Source organism: Phragmites australis, chromosome 7 (assembly GCF_958298935.1).
Source record: "Phragmites australis chromosome 7, lpPhrAust1.1, whole genome shotgun sequence".
Taxonomy (NCBI): Eukaryota; Viridiplantae; Streptophyta; class Magnoliopsida; order Poales; family Poaceae; genus Phragmites; species Phragmites australis.
Genome location: NC_084927.1, coordinates 31,886,289 through 31,903,276, shown reverse-complemented (window position 1 = coordinate 31,903,276; position 16,988 = coordinate 31,886,289). Strand labels below are relative to the sequence as shown.

The 16,988-nt window shown below is 38.7% G+C and overlaps 1 pseudogene; it reads left to right on the top strand.

Annotated features, from left to right (window-relative positions):
• Positions 1 to 5,580: 5,580 nt before the first annotated feature.
• LOC133924776 (uncharacterized) lies at positions 5,581 to 16,385 on the top strand (annotated as a pseudogene).
• The last annotated feature ends 603 nt before the right edge of the window (positions 16,386 to 16,988 follow it).

The window sequence follows — 16,988 nt, the reverse complement described above, 5'->3', positions numbered from 1 at the left end:
GTGTTCACCGGATACTCCGGGCAGTTCAACAGAACCATAACGGCTAGTTCTGACACCGTTCTAAGCCCGTTTTGGATTTCAGGCCGGAGACTCTGGTGTTCACGGGATACTCCTGGGTAGGCGAGTCAGAACAATAATGGCTAATTTTTGAGGATTAACTATATATACCCCCATACCCCCTAGCATTTAATGCTTGCTGTTGCTGCTGAGCTCCACTTTAAAAAAGCTTCCTAAGAGCATTCAAGAGCCCTCCAAACATCTCTAGTGCTTAGTTTTGCGCCAAATTTGAGAGATTATGTTTGGAAGTGAAATTAAGTTGTTGAGCATTGAGTTCGTCATCAAGCACACATTTGTGATCGTTTCTCTTGGAGCCTCGTGCCCCTAGACGGCAAGGCGTCGCCCGTAGAGCACCCAACCATTGTGGAGTGCCACGGGAAGTTTGTAATCGCCATTGACTTGAGTAAGAAAATCTAGGTTGATCTTTGTGGTCACTAGAAGAGGATAGGGTTGAAAAAGACCCGATTTTTTGTGAGCTCCTCAACGGAGACATAGGCACTTCTTTGTGAGGTGGCCGAACTCCAGGATAAATTCTTGTCTCATCATTTGTGCAAGTTTTACTAGTTGTTGTAGTTTTAGAATTTTTTCCAAATTCTAGTATCTGTGAGTATCTTATTGCTAGCTATTGTTATTTAAGCATTTTATTGATAATAGAACTAGTGTTACCTTTTAGTCTCTAGTAATACTTGCTTAGCTTCATTTGTTTTCGAAATCCTGTATAGCCCGGATATTACGGACTAGACCGGATACTCCGGACAGACCGGAGTATCCGACCTTCACCGGAGTATCTGGTATCTGTTTAATCCGCTGTTAAGTTTTAATTTTCGGAAACGCCTATTCACCCCCCTCTAGGCAACTTTAAGTACATTCAGCTGCCGCATGTAAGACTGCATATACCCAACATGTAGCAGGCAAATTACAGTGATGCAACAATAGTTTTGAAATAACTTTATTCTCTTTATCAGAACTTTATTTTGAGGTCAAACCGCGAAACCACCTTCCATGTCTTGCGATCTTGATCACTGAAAAATCTCTCCCGCTCCCGATCCCTTGGGCCACCTTATCACTTGCATTGATATCTCCTTCATTTGACTTTATCAACACGCCATCTTCATCCTACTTCTCATGCTTTGCTTGATCTCCATATGCACAGCTAAGACCACCATTGACTCTGCCCAGTATCCTCGATCGTCCAGCACCAAGCACCTCGTCTGGCCCCAATCATCCCGTCGTCGGCCACCAAGTTTCATCCATCACCTGCACATCATGAGATAAGCACACACATATCTCCAAACCATCTCTAGTTAGTTCTGAATCAAAATCCTTAATTAAAGCACATCTCAAAAAAATCGTGAATGTCAGATGATCCAATGTTCACAGCTTTTAAGCGTCGAACCATTCGGCGTGTACTTCTTCTCCGAACCAGCCATCTTGCAACCTCTTTGCGAGAAATGCTCGGCGAAGCATACAACATTCATCCCTTTGAAAGCCAGACTATCCGGTGAGTACAAGTCCACCAGAGCCAGTTTGCAACCTCTCTGTAAGAAAACCTCCGGCGTTCACTTCATTCCATCATCGGACCATTCGGTGTACACTTCAATCTTTGCCTTTAGGATGAAATACTCCGACGTGTACATATGCCCATTGTCGGACCATCCGGCATGTACATTCTTGCCAAAAACCCATTTTTGTAATCTATTTGCAAGAAATAGTCTGGTGTTTTCTTTGGTTCATCGTTAGATCATCCGACATGTACTTCAACTTTTTCTTCTGAGCTGAAATACTCTGGCATGAAGTCTTTCTGAGCGCCGGATCATCCGGCATGTATAAATTATCTATCGCCGGATCATCTAGCATATGCAATTTTCCTGAACTCAAAGAAAAACACGCAAACTTCATTTCTCTTTGCAACTTTGGTTAGTCATGATCATAATTACAACACATATACATGCTCATGCAATCCATAAATCAATAAACCAAAATAACAACATTGTCAATCACTCATCATATATAAAACAAGTCACATTTCAACTTACTTTCTCATGGGATGAAATTGACATGGATTTCATAGTTGAATTGCCCAGAACTCATAAGGGTAACAACTCCATATGGGTTATAGAGGACCACCTGACTAAAATAGCTCACTTCATACCAGTCAAGACCTAGTAGGATCATCTCCGATCGAGGACCCTATTTCACAGCAAGGTTCTAGAAAAGCCTACACATTTCCCTGGGAACTAAATTAGATTTTAATTTTGCTTACCACCCATAGGCTGATGGTCAGACTAAAAGAGTAAACCAAATTCTGAAAGATCTTCAAAGAGCTTGTGTGATAACATACGGAAAAGTCTGGGAGAAAAGTCCAGCATTCACAGAGTTCTCTTACAATAATAGCTTTCAAGTAACTCTAAAAATATTGTCTTTTAAGGTATTGTATAGAAGGAAATGTAGAACAACTCTACTGTGGTCAGAAGTATGAGCGTTTGCTTTTTGGACCTACGTTAATCAAAGACGTAGAAAAACAAGTTGCCAAGATCAGAGAGAATCTGAGAGCAACCCAGAGTAGGCAGAAAGGTTATGCCGATATAGAGATCCAGGTATTAGTCGGATATGCGAGAATAAAATCAGATATATCCGAAGACTATCTGAGCTTATCTTTCAAAGTTTGTAACTTTTTCGTATGGAGTTGTATGGAGACAATCTTTATATAAAAATTATAGCTCTAGATGAGATCTATAAGTTTGTAGTTGATACTTTTTTATTTGAAGTTATTAACATATTCAAATAATTAATAGAAGCTTTAGTCAGGATATTGAACACTGTAACTTCTATGTTTCGCTCTAGCATACCTCTTTCTATTGGAGTATATTATTAATTTACTTATTCGACCTCTAATGTAGTTAAGTTTTAGATACGCGTAATGGTCGAACACTATAACATATGCGATATATATGGTTATTGGTTTTACTCAATATCCGAATAAATATTCGTGACCGACATTGTCTACATCTGACTCATCACATATTCGATTCGATTCGATTCGTATTCGTGACCGAGATTATCCACATCCGTATCTATATCAACGTCATTTGTGTCCAGCTCTGATTCCGATAAAAAAATATGAGATAGCATATAGGATCAACAATGATCCGTCCGTATCCAATCCGATTACACTTCGATCTATGGGCTCATAGCTGCTAATTTGCTATTGCTTCGCTGAGTCAGCAAGAAAAGATCTTAAAATTCTTTCTACTGAACGAAGTAGCTTTTTTGAACTCGGGAAAAAAAAAATCCTATTTTCATTAAGAACTTAACGAAATTCACATAGTATTACAGTCTTATATGAAATAGATGAAGATAATAGAAAGCATCAAGATAATCGTGGAACGGATATCTAACCAGGTAACACAGGTAGCTCACGGTATTACAGTCTTACTGAACCAGGTATTTAAAGGGCAAATTTTCCGAAAGTGACTTCAATAGGAAAGATATGCACTTATTTTTGGGAAAGATAGGTAGATGACGTTACACACACATGAAAAAACAGGAACGTCACCATCTTGCACGCGAGAGAGATGGGAAATGTACCAAGAAAAGTTTGGTCGGACCGACAGTGGAACTGTATCTTTAACTAATTAGTGTTCCGTCCATGCAGCGTGTATTAATATCACAACATCAGCGAAGTGATCTGCACATTTGATATGGCAAAGCATACACTACTTATAGAATATATCATAAGTAGCGCTATATCAGTATTGGTTGTGTAAAAACTGTGATTAAAGACGTATTAGTGCTGGTTGTTAAACTTCCGCGCACGAACAATAGCTAAGACGCTAAGAACAGACACTGATAGTCACTATCAGTGCCGTTTCGGAGCACAACCGACACAGATGTGCTCGGACCCAAAAATTCTTTGCAATGAATTTTTGGCTTGTGCTCTGTATGCGTGCGCTCGGCTCGGTCATTGATATTTTCTAGCTGCTCCTCTCTCTCGTCCACTCATCTCTTATTTGCTCCACCCCTCTCATTTCTGGTCTCTTGTCTAGTGCGTGTGCAAGCGCAGAAGCAGCCACAACACATGACCAGCTGAAAGAAGCATCATCATCCGCGGCCCCGGTGTGAGCTCGGCTGCCTCCACGACCGTCCCACCAATCGCAAGTGAGCTAATTCGCACCGGCTCTTGCTGATGCACAAGTCAGATTCGGATTGATTCCCACACCACTCAACTACCTCCACTAGTGCACACCACCAGCGCGCACTGCATGCTCCTACTGCAGCCACCAAGAAACCCGCATCAAGAACAGCAGCGTCAAGACAGACTCCGAGATATGTGCCTCTTCTTGTACTTATTTGCATCAGGATTTCACGAGCAGTCCTCCACAAGCGCCCCCCTCTCTCCCTTATCTCTCTCCACAGGCGCAAGCGGCGAGGTGTGAGGAGCAAAGCACGGCGTGGCGGAGGGCATCATTAGAGATGTGTTCAAGGGGGTTCGGCCCGATCTGGAGGCTCTTGAGGGCCTCGTGCAGTTGCTGTTCTTTATGCGGATGTATGAGATGAAATTGATTTGTTCTTGTGTTCAGTGGATGCATGAGATGAGTACTAAAATGTTCAAAATAATATAAAATTGATTTGTTCTTGTGTTGTGTTCATGATTATCACCTAGGTGCCTGCCCAATGTGCAGCTACAGCTGAGTTGATCGTATTCATGAAGAGAGATGGTTCTGAAAAACATCACGAAAAGATGAATTGTCACTTGATTCACCTGAGCACTGATAGAGTAGTGGTTGTTTCCTCTGAAACCAGGGTGAAGTGTAAACAGTTGCATGTCATCAGGAAACATATAAAGATCGATTTGGTCCAAATCACACGTGCTAAAAAAACTAGATCTAACTTAGGTAGTTCAGGATGTGGATATACGCATATATATTATCTAAGTTCGAGTCTTTTAGACGAATTTAAGTATCTAATTTCAAAAAATAACTATATACATTTTGAATATGTTGACATCTTTTGGTGTAGATACTGAAAGTTGTACTAACTTCATTCCCTTTTAGTTGTTATTTAGGACATTGACATAGGCTCTAATAAACATATTTAACTATTATTTTTGACAACTACCTCTAAGTAAAAGTTGATAAAAATTAGATGATGTTAAAGTATTTTTCATTACAAATTTATTATTATTATTTTTACATGTCAAATTCTAATAGTTTTGTATATATTAATGATTATTTTTTTAAAATTTAACTACACGTAATTTAGAGATATCTATTTAAGAATGGTGATGATAGTTACGTTACCTAAAAATGTGCTAAAAAAGCACACGAGTGGAGCAGATCTGAAGTGACTTTGGAGGCCGTCAAAATGGCCTAACATCAAATTTGTGGACCGCATGGTGCGGGCCTCGCTATAATTTGGGCCGAAATCAACAGAGCATAGTTTGTCGAGCAGAGCCCATTTATAAAACTAACAGGGTCGACAGCCCGAACCAGCTATCGGTCGCTTGCAAAATTCCCAAAACAAACCCGGGAACGGTCGATGGGCTCTCTCCGATTCGAACTTCGAAATTCCATTTCCCAAATTCTCGCAGGCCTCTCCCTCACCTACCTTCCCCCTCCCTCGCCGGAGCTGTGGCACTTCTCCGTTGAGGCATCGACCCACGCCTCGCCGCCGCCCAGCCCTCGGCGCCACGGGTGCACGCACCACGGCCTCCTCCTCTCCGTCGACGCGCAGAAGAAGGCGGCTCGCTGGAGGGTATAAACCCTAGCTAGGCCCTCCCGGGATGGAGGCAGTCGCCTCCAGCCTCTCGTCGCTGCTCGCCACGCTGCGGGTGGACGGACCTTGGACGCCGCCGGGAAGCTGGGAGGCCATCACCCCCGAGAGCGGTGCTGCTCGTGCCTCCGGCCCTGGAGGGCGCCCCCGTCAGGAGCCGATCTACGAGCTCGCGTCGGCTACTGTGAGCGGAACCTACCTCCCAACCTACTTTGATTCGGTGTCGTTCTGAGCAGTTACGCGATACTAGAGGTCGAAATCGCTAGTTTGGGGAACTTTTTTAGGAGGATTCTCTGACGCATTGAGCGTTATTTTTGTTGGATCCGCTACATTTCACTTAATCTCTGTATTTATGTCATTTGAAGAAACAAATGAGTGTAAACACTGTAGTGCTATTCTACTTCATATTATGCAGCTGATGAGCGTGAGGATCATTTTTGTTCTGCAGGATGATGCTTTGGTTCGTTTGGCTTTACATGCGCCGTATGGTGTCAAATCATCGTTAGATGAGATTGAGGAGCTTCCGTGTTGTTCTCCTCAAATCCGGCAGACAGGACCTCTAATCGTGTTGCAAATGTGTGGTCACGTTCATCCAGCACCACATCTGTGGGGCATATTCTCAAATCTATACGCTCTACAGGTCTTGCGATTTTCTTCCTTTGCAAGTTTGTGCACTTTTACCTTTTCCAAAGTCTAGAAATGAATTATGCAAGCAGAGAAGGACATGAACATGAAGATTCTGATGATAAAGACACTGAGCAGCATCGGCCATACAGTCTAGTAAACCAAGCATTTGCCGCAGCAGTTGAAAAGGTCCTCGAAGGCTATTTCTGTTCCTTGAATACTTTACCGTCATCAATTAAGCTGAGGCATTCTGTGGGGCAATCTGATATACCGTCCATGATCTCAGATGGAGCTAGCTATAATTCTAATTCTGAAGCCACTCTTCTGGAAGTTTATCTACACACTGAGGGATTAAGAAGGCATGTTAAGTCCCTTGGAAATATTTGTTTCCCCAAGTTTGCTGGTCTTACATTGTGCCAGGATGATTTGAATACTGATGCAAATGCGGAGTTTGAGAATTTCCCACGGGGCACTGATTTGCTTTCCTATTTGTATGTCCATCTTCGTGTAAGCCATCATCTTATGATTTTGCACAATTTGTTTTCATCTGATTTAATCATACAACTTCTAAAGGAATTTCTTAACTGTGCGCTACTTTATGGGTTATATGTTTGCCAATGTCTTGGATTTGCATGTTTGTAAGATTTTAGCCTTACCTATGTTAATTAACCTCTCATACACATTGAGAGTACATTCATAATGAAAAACCTTTGTAACAAGTCCATTTAGGTTTATTGTTGGTCAAACCTTTTTAGCTTTGACCATCAATATCTAAAAAATCACATAGATTGACAACATAAGATTGATGTTACTAGATTCATCATGAAAAACACTTTCATAATATATACTCCCTCCGGTCAAAAAATACATGATGTGTAACTTTGACCACTATTTTCCTTTAGAATATATTTATAGAATCCAAAAAATTTACGAGATTATGAAAGGATTTTTCAATACAAATCTACACATATGATTTCCTTGTTTCCATACTGAACATTTTAAAATTTATTGATGGTCAAGGTTTCAAAAGTTTGACCGGATCTTGTCCAAAATGTCAAGTATTTATGACCAGGGGGACACTATTTCTATATAAAATAACATATTTTCATAGATATTGCTAGTCAAAGTGTCATATTGGACTAGCAATATATAAAATAATATATTTTCATAGATATACTCCCTACTAGCTAACCTAACAGAATACTCCCTCTAATGGAGCTATATTTGGGATCAGAGGGAGTATATTCTAGTAGATGTCTTTCTTTCGAAAAATGTGAGTGTATCGTCAGGTAGACCTGATTGGCCTGTGTTTTTAGGCATCTTTATTTTCATGATTCAGAAGGGAATTTCAAAGGGAATCTATCAAGTTCCTGCTTTTATTACTCTGAAGTGCTCCCAAGCTCTCATTTTTATAGGACAATTTGCAAAGATATTAGTAGCCATCTCTTTCATTTGTAATAAACAAAACAGGATATTGGATGCGTGCTAGATAGCTCCTTAGTTCAATACTTGTAATAAAATGTCATCTGATAGTGCTAGCATAATACATTTTCTTTCTTGGCCGTGACACTCTGAGCTCGTGACTATGTTCAGTTTTACATTCTATATGGTTGCTAATCTGACTTTTGTCATGCCTTCCTACCTGTATGCAGTTGCTTAGATGGTCTCCACCAAATTGAGTGTATTATCTTCTACATTTCTTTGGAATGTGACAGTTGAACTGTGCATTCTTGCTGATTACCATATACCGAAGGATTATGCTACTTTTTCTTTACTTGATGACCTCAATTTGTGCTTCTCTGCTACATAGTTCTTATTCTAATATATCCTGTGGTTTATTTCTACATATAGCTTACAGTGTGAAACGCTGAATGTTTTTCTTCATTTTGTCATTTGTGTCACCTCAATTTTAGGATGCTGATCCAGTTCACTATGGACTTCTGAAACACCTTTTCATTCGTTCTTGTGAGCCATACCTTAACTTCCTTAAGTCATGGATTTACCGCACTTGTGTTGACGACCCTTACGAGGAATTTCTTATAACACGAACTGAGAATAAGGATACTCAAGGAGGTTCTTCTGACATACTGGATGATTTAACTCTCTTGAAGGTAAAACATTACTTTGTTTAGTGAAGCTTCAAATATAAAAAAATTATATGTAATGTTTCCTCCTCTGTTAACATGATTCATAAATCCATTCCTGTTACCATTATTTAATTTATTACTCGTTTTGCATTATATCTAAGCTCGTTTTATCATTGACTGCTGTCAGAAGGGAAGAAATCATGTATCTGCTCCATATTTCCTAAAAGAGATATGCCATCCTCTTCTATTTACTGGGCAGCAGCTTCAAGTGCTCATGAAACTTCTAAAATCGTGCAATCTTTCTGCTACTGGAGGCGATGCTTATGCTCTCGTGATATCATTCATATGGAGGGAGTTCTCCCGTGGTTTGTTATGCCAATTGAATCTTCAATGAATTCATTTACTTTCTCAAAAAGTAGTGTGGAGGCAGTAACATGCCAAAGAGATGCTATGTACAAGTTGATGATGGAGAAGCTCCAGCACTTTTTCTCAAATATTCAGGTCTAGTTACATTAACTGAATTACACTCTGCTTTGGTCTCCAGTATTTACTTCTTTTCTGGGTTTTGCTCTAACAAAAGCAAGAATACTTCCCCAGCACTCTTGCTAATTTTATGTTGGGTTGTATCAATTTACCCTCTACTCTACATCACTTTTGTTTCTGTTTGCAAATACGCTCTGTATCCTATGTGTGACAAAAGGTTATATTTCAGGTGATTCCTTTTGATTTTGCATCAAACTTCGCACATACAAGGACAGACCCTCTGGATACATCAATTTCAGATGCTGAGCTGTTCTATGGAGACAGTGATGCTGCACTAGCTTGCAATTGCAATATGTATGTCCTCATTCCACCGTTGTTGCAATCACTAGCACTCTTTGAGGGTTTGTTTGGAGCACACGAATTTCACAGGAAACAGTTCAATTTCCCCAGAAATAGGAATTCCTCCCGTGTTCCAAACAAGGCCTCAAAGTTGCTACTTTCATTCATTTTTCCTGTATTTCTATGTACATAGTACATGTTGTATGCTTGCTTATGCAGACAATGGACATCATAAGCCAACCCCTTATAATAGTCAGATTTGTCCTTTCTTATGTTAGGGCTGCAGATGAAAAAGATAATGATGCTTCTTCAACATCACAAGAATCTTCAGACAAAGTGGATCCTTTGGAATCTTCAGAATGCTCTTCTTATAGCTCTTTGGATGACATTGAAGTTGAGAGTGCTACAGCTTGTGATAATTTGTCTAGTTCCATGTTCTCATCATGCTATACAACTACTGGTGGAGCAAAATGCTCCTTGGTAGCCAAAGAGAAAAGACTGTTTTCATTCCCAGCCAGTTCTGTTCTACACGGGATAAATTCTGCAAGCCCTATTGATGAGCGCCAGAAAGATGCACTCGCAGAATATTAAACATAATGCGGTGCCTGATGCTTCAGAACTGGATTGTCTCTATAGTCAATTTTCGCCATTTGACATGTTTATGAAGAGAACATCCAATAGCTCGTCCGAAAAAATGTATTCGGTTGAGGAGTTTTTATATACTGATCATAAAAGTGCAGTAGAGAAAGTATTGATTGATAGTGTAGTTTATCCAATACATTCTGAATCAGGGCCTCCTAGACTATTAAACAGTAAAAACTATGAGAATTCTAGCAAGATAAATCATCCATGGAATACTAGTATTCCTTACAATCTCAGCTTGAACCCCATATTGAAGAATGCAGCTTGTCGTCACACGGTGAGAGACTTACAACGGAAAAACAAGAATCAAGCACTTGCCAGCTTTTATTTCGAGTCAGTCACAGATCCATGTGAAGTATATTGTGGAAGGCGCACATCCTGCCTTAATGACTCTGTAATTGGAGCTGCAACAGTTGTACAGCCCAGTGCTCAGTCTCCTAGACAGCCTGATTGTTCTAGCAATCTTCTTCAACCTCAGGCAAGAAGTCAGGTATACCTTACATCCTCAGGAGAAATAGCAGCAAGAGATAATCTTCAGGAAAATGCTTCTGGTGGAGCATTCTGGGAGAAATCATTAGAATATACTGCTAAATCAAAAGAAAAAACAGTTGCGGATATAAGTTCACAATTTGATATGCCACTTGATATAGTTATTGGCAAGTGCATTATACAAGAAGTTTTGCTTCAGTATCCTTGTAGCTTTCCTAATTGATAAATGAATTATAGCTTTTGGTGTTTTGATTAAGATTCATTGTTATGTTCCATGCTCATTCAGTCATTTTACTATTACTATCAATATCAGTATAGGAAAATAATCTGAGTTCTATCTTTCCTGAGTTTAGAGATTTTGACATCCCTACTACTGTATTTATATTCCTTCTGTTGTCTTCAAGGAAACCTGGAGCTTTTTTCTTCAGTTCTGTTTTTAGGCATTTGTAGTGCGAATGATTTGAAGTTTTGGTAGTGTATGGAGTTTAAAGACATAGTGATGTAGAACATCAGAGACTCAATTTTCCTGAACAATAAGTTGTGATTTGCTGTCTAATTTGGCCCATTCATTATATATTGGGTAACTAGTATATATAATCATTGTTTTACCACTAGTCTTGTTCGTCAAATGCCTCTGTTAGTGAGAACTTTACAGACAACACTTGTGATAAATGATAGTTCGGTTTTAGTTATTTTGCTGGAAAAATATTATCTGTGGTTTTAGTTATTCTAAGCTATTTTTTCTTCCAATTTTACCCCTTGTTCCTTAACTTTAATAAAAGATATTAATATGTTAGCACCTTCACAATGAAGTTGCTTGAGGAGGGTTTTGATCTTTGTGCACATTTACTAGCTCTGCGGCGATACCATTTCATGGAATTAGCTGACTGGGCAGATTCCTTTATTGTTTCAATATATCATAAGGTATTGTTTGCCTAACCATATTATTTTATCCACAGGACATGTACTTGTGTTTATCTGCATAAAATTCTCTCAACATTGAACTCCCCCCATGCAGAAGTGGTCATTTGTTAAGTCTGAGCAGAAAAGAGCGGAGATCCAAAGGCTTATGGAGTTGGCTTTACAGAGGTCTTCATGTGATTCTGACCCTTATAAGGAAAGATTGTTTATATATATGAGACAGCAGCCAGTTGTTTCTTTTCATGCGTCTGCATGTGGTAATGATTTCATCTCACATTGTCCCTGGCTACTATGTTTGTGGCTTGATAGATGAAGTTCCTCGTCTTGAATTATTAACTGCCTAACTCTTCACTGCCAGATCTTGATGTGATGAATGATATCTTGTTGGGTTATAAAGCTGTTTGGCCACTGAATATTGTCATTACGGAGGACACACTTCAAATATATGCTGAAATATTCTGTCATCTTCTTCAAGTCAGGTTTGCGATCTTTTCACTAACTGAAGTATGGCGATTTTTAAAGGTACCTTTTCTTGATTTTTTATTTACAGCATTGATTCATTCAGATGTACATACCATGAGAACTGCAACTTTTGTTATCATTTCTTGCGGAGTGAAGCATTTTATGTAGTGCCCAATGTTCATAGAAAGAAATGTTATCGAGTGATCTTGAGCTAAATTTTCTTATTGAGTAGCTATGATAAATGACTTCTTTTACTCTAGTTCTCTTAATAGATGTAACAATCTATGGACTTGCATAAGATCCCTTAGTTTTGGTAATGTGAGACTTATTTGCTATGAATGTGAACATATGACTATCTCTTGCTAATCTATTACAGGAGTTGACACAGCTAATCAGTCGCTCCAGCTGTAGTAGACCTGATGTGTTGACGAAATTGAATTTTGTGATGAAAGTGAGGTACTCACATCCAGAAGCTTTCTAAAACATCGTGGCACCCAATCTTATGTTCCTCTTATCAGTTTGATACTGGCACTGAAGTGTTAAGAACAAAATGCATGTTTCTTAAACTGTTTGATACACTTCTGGAATTCCCTTGAAAAGGCAGTGTATACAGGCATGTTCATGCCATAGTAAAGTGGTTATAGAGTTCATATCAATTATCCATTCAGTTGCATCTGTATTAGGTTATTAAAGTGAAAATAATATTCTGGTGAGCAAGGTTACAGAAATCAGCAGAAAATAGCTACAGCAACCCAAGTTGTTAAGTTGAGCTAATTCAGTATGCTTTTAAAATTCAACAAGATATGTTGTTTGGTGGTAGAAGTTCAGAAAAAGTGATGCAAATTTGGAGAAAGAACAAATTTAAAGGAAAACAGGATGGTAACTGAACTACAGGAAGCTGGCAGTGGACCATGAAAAATTCAAATACGGGTTTTCCACCTACCCTAGTAATGAGTCATGGAAAGTAGTAGTTTCACCCGTGCGTTAAATATAATGTGTGTAACTACCAAATTTCATCAAAACAATGTTGTGAAAATGTAACTTTTCCTGTACAGCTCACATGCCATTACTATTTTTTAAGCCCCTACTTTTAGCAGTAGCACACAGTATTTAACAAAAGTAGAATTAGCAATATGCAATTCAAGTAACATCACGTAGCGACTTACTGAATGCTGAAAACATTGCTGGATGGTTTGAATCTTGAGTGTTTCAATAAAAACAGTTGGATATTTAATTATTTGATTTGCAGTCGCATAAACCAATTTTTGTATTATCTATTAGCCTCTGCAATTTGATTTTAAAACTTTTGAGAGCTGCAAATTTGTTCGGAACTAAACACACTGCTGATACAGCGAGTCAACAAAGCATATTGAATCTTGCCCCTATTGGCTCATTTCTAGCTTCTACTATGCCCATGCATAGCCTTTTTAGTTTTTACCTATCATCTTTCTGCCAAATACCTAAGGAATATGTGGTTTTATTTTATCTGCATGTTTATGGGCATTAACCATCTTTCTGTTTTATGACTTATAGACATAAAGTTTATCACTTTCTATCAACACTACAACAGTATCTAAATTGCCATTTATCTGATATATCATGGCGTCGTTTTCAAGATTCCCTTAAAAATCAGGTATAACATTTCAGTCACTTTGCTTATCAAGCTATTTTCATCCTGAGAGTAGTAGATATGCTTTGTTAGGCTTTCTGACATAATTTTTCTGTTCCTTACAACAACAACAACAACAAAGCCTTTGTCCCAAGCAAGTTGGGGTAGGCTAGAGATGAAACCCACAAGATCCAACTAAAAAAGATGATGAGAAAATAGTAAAAATAATAATAAAACTACTAGTAATAGTAAAAAATAAAGTAATAACGGTACAAGGAGACTAAAGTATAATAAGGAACAGAAAAATAAAGCAATAATTTTTCTGTTGCTTAAACACTTAAATTTTGGTGACTAATCTTCTATTATTGTTTAGGTGAGAGATATGCTGGATCTCGAGTATGTGCATCTGTGTTATGTTACCGATGCACTTGACATGTGAGTAAGACCTTTCCACAAAAAGAATTGTTTTCTAATTTAAGTCATTAGTTATGTTTTTAGATATATCATTAGTTCAAATGAAGGGGAAGAGCAGCAATGTGAACAGCTGTTGTCTATTTATGCTTCGTGTTGTAGTAGTGTTATTCATTGCCATGAGCATAATATAGATTATAAAAAATATTTTTCTATTAAAATTTTGGCTTGTCATGTTCACATTTGGCTACACAATTGAGCATCTAGACTCTAGTTCCCTACTTTCAAGTAGGGGTCAGGATAGATTCATAGATGGCATGGGAAACATGAGTAGTGCTTAATTGAGTATCTAGATTCTAGACGCTATTGTGCTTTAACTTGTCAAAAGAAGCCTGTTTTCTTTTTGTCATTTTCTCTTCTTTCTTATTTGTGTATTATCCTATTTACTTTGGCTGTAGATATTTCCACGGGTATTCAGATTGGATATGTAAAAACAATGTTGGCAGATTTGTCTAAAGAATTTCCTTTCATAAGTCTGTAGCTCTATTATGTTTTATAATAAATATATAACTATAAATTAGTGACCAAAGTTGTGTCTTGAGAGACCATGTCAATGTCCAAAATGACACTTGTTGGTATTGGACTAGAGGAGTACGCTTTACAAAGTAGCAAATGTATTTGATTGATTGGTATGTTTGTTTTCAATTGACCATGACATGTTCTTCAGATGTTTCTTGTCCAATGGGACAAAACCAGTTGCCACCATAATCAAAAGCATGCTGCAGCAGGCTCTGGAGTTACGATCATGTTTTCAGAGTTTTGATGACATTTCTGAATTATCAGAAAATCAATTCAGTAATCTGCATTCTCTTATAAACTTCTCTCAGGTATACTCTTGGTTTCATATGCATAATGTAGTTTGATTTTAAAATATGTGGCATTCTGTCTGGGTTTGTGGCCTTTCAACTTCGTGCAAATTATGGAGCATCTGTCTGATCTGGTGACTGTTGTATGCATTGTTTCGAAAATTTTACTACTCTGTAGTTTCTGTGAAGGTATATCTATCAAATATGTTCAAATTGGTCTGGCATTTGTTTCCCTGTTCTTTTCTAAGACACTGTCCTTAAAAGATGATCTAGATCCAGCTGTTTGATCCTAATTGTCAACAATGGAATCCCTCTGTTCTGTCACACTGCATGAACACGTAACAGATTGACTGCTTTGTTAGTTGCTGAGACCTGCTAATTCTTAGTTGATTGTGCATTGTTACCTGCCACAATATTTTGGAGGCTCTCCATTTCCTCCAAATCCCACCTTGCTACAAGTATCGTCTGCTAGTAGGCTTTTATACATGTCCTTTCTGTAACTGTTTGCTTTTGAATGCAGGTGGATGCAATTCACACGAAGTTCGAGGGTAGCATCAAAGATTTGTATGTTTTGCATTCGAAGTCTTCCAAATATGGGGAGCTTGGCCTTTCCCGTTTCTGGGGGTATCTGAACTACAATGAGTATCATCTATGACAATCAGTACAGATATGGGCAGCTTCTGTTTTTGACAGGACATCTTAAGACTGAAGGTTTTCCTGTATCTTGGGGGACTTGCTCACCTTTTACAACCACTGGCGAGGACATTGTGTGCATTTGATTGTTGTCTGGTAGTAACAAGAGTTGCATCACTTTGTTTTGGATCTTCTGGAATCTGTTCAACTTTTCAGCCCTCAGTGACAGAAGTAATTGCATGTGTGCTGGCTGTAGTGTCTCTTGCGCATCTGCAACGCAAGAGGGACGTGCTGCTAGGCTTCTCTTTTGAAGATCAAATTATTGCCCCCATCTATGCAGCTGCCCCCTATTTCTTTCTATGGAGCTGCGGTACTTGGAGATGGGACACATGGGTTGAGAAATTATAAGATTGGAATCTGGCGGCGTCTGATCGGCCGCGCGTGTGGCACTGCCCTACGCCGTGAGGGAGAGATGAAAGGACGCAAGGCGCAACGGCTCGATTAGACGTCGGCTGGAACGTGCGCGTGGTTCGCTCTTGGCCACGTTTCTTTGTTTTTTTGAGAAGTGTGTTGGCTAGGCTGGGCCAAATGTGGCGGTTTGGGAGTAAAAAAGCGCGGCTGTTCCCATCCAGCCTGCGACGGCAGCAAGCAGGAGGACGAGGCAGACGCAATCGGATCGGCAAATGTTTTTTATTGCCTTCTGATATGCCATGAACACCCAAGGGGGCAAGGGAGAAAGCAGGAAAGGTTAACACTAACTACATCACCATGTGACGCGCGCTTTCCTTGCGTACGCTCTTTCAGCTTCAGACCTACAGTGCAATACAATGTTTTTTTGGGTGCCAGAAGTTTCTTCAGAATTTTTTTTTCATATATAATAAGAAAAAATATCATGGCAAAAGTTTAGAAGTTTTGTAATCATTTATAATATTCATATGATCAGTAGCCTTTTGTCATAATTAAACCGCAAGGGCATCATGCCTTTTTCCAGGAGTGAGAGTAAGGGTCTTTTTTGTTAGAGTTTTTAGAGCAATTTTCTGGTTAGAATTTGTGAAAGTTTTGCCAAACAAACGTTTTTAATTTTTATTATTTTAAGTGGAATTTGTGGGAGTGGTTATCTGAAATGAACTAGAAGCTGAGAATTTAAAGAAAAAAAACAGCTTTCTTTGATTCACTTCCCATTCAAAATTATTTTATCAATATAGTTTATTCTAGAGAATTATTTTTAACTACAGAATCATTTTCCTCAGAGAATCACTCTCCGCAGAGAATTTGAATCAGAAAGAGTTCTACTAAACAGATTTTAATTATCATATATGGTTTTGATATCATATTCGTTACAAAATAATGTCTTTTCATCCATAAACCTTAAGAACCAAGCGAAATTGGCCAACTTTGGATAATTAAGTAGCAAATGTATAGGACAATACCTTTGATATAGAAGAATACGAAAAGTTTCCCTCTATAATGCATGAAGCATCACTAGAGTAGGATCTGATCATATTCCCGGAAGCTCAAAGTGAAGGCCTCCAAATATTTCTTCTTTTTGAAAAGCAATGACTGCTTCAAGTTGAGATTAAAGGTTTATTTGAA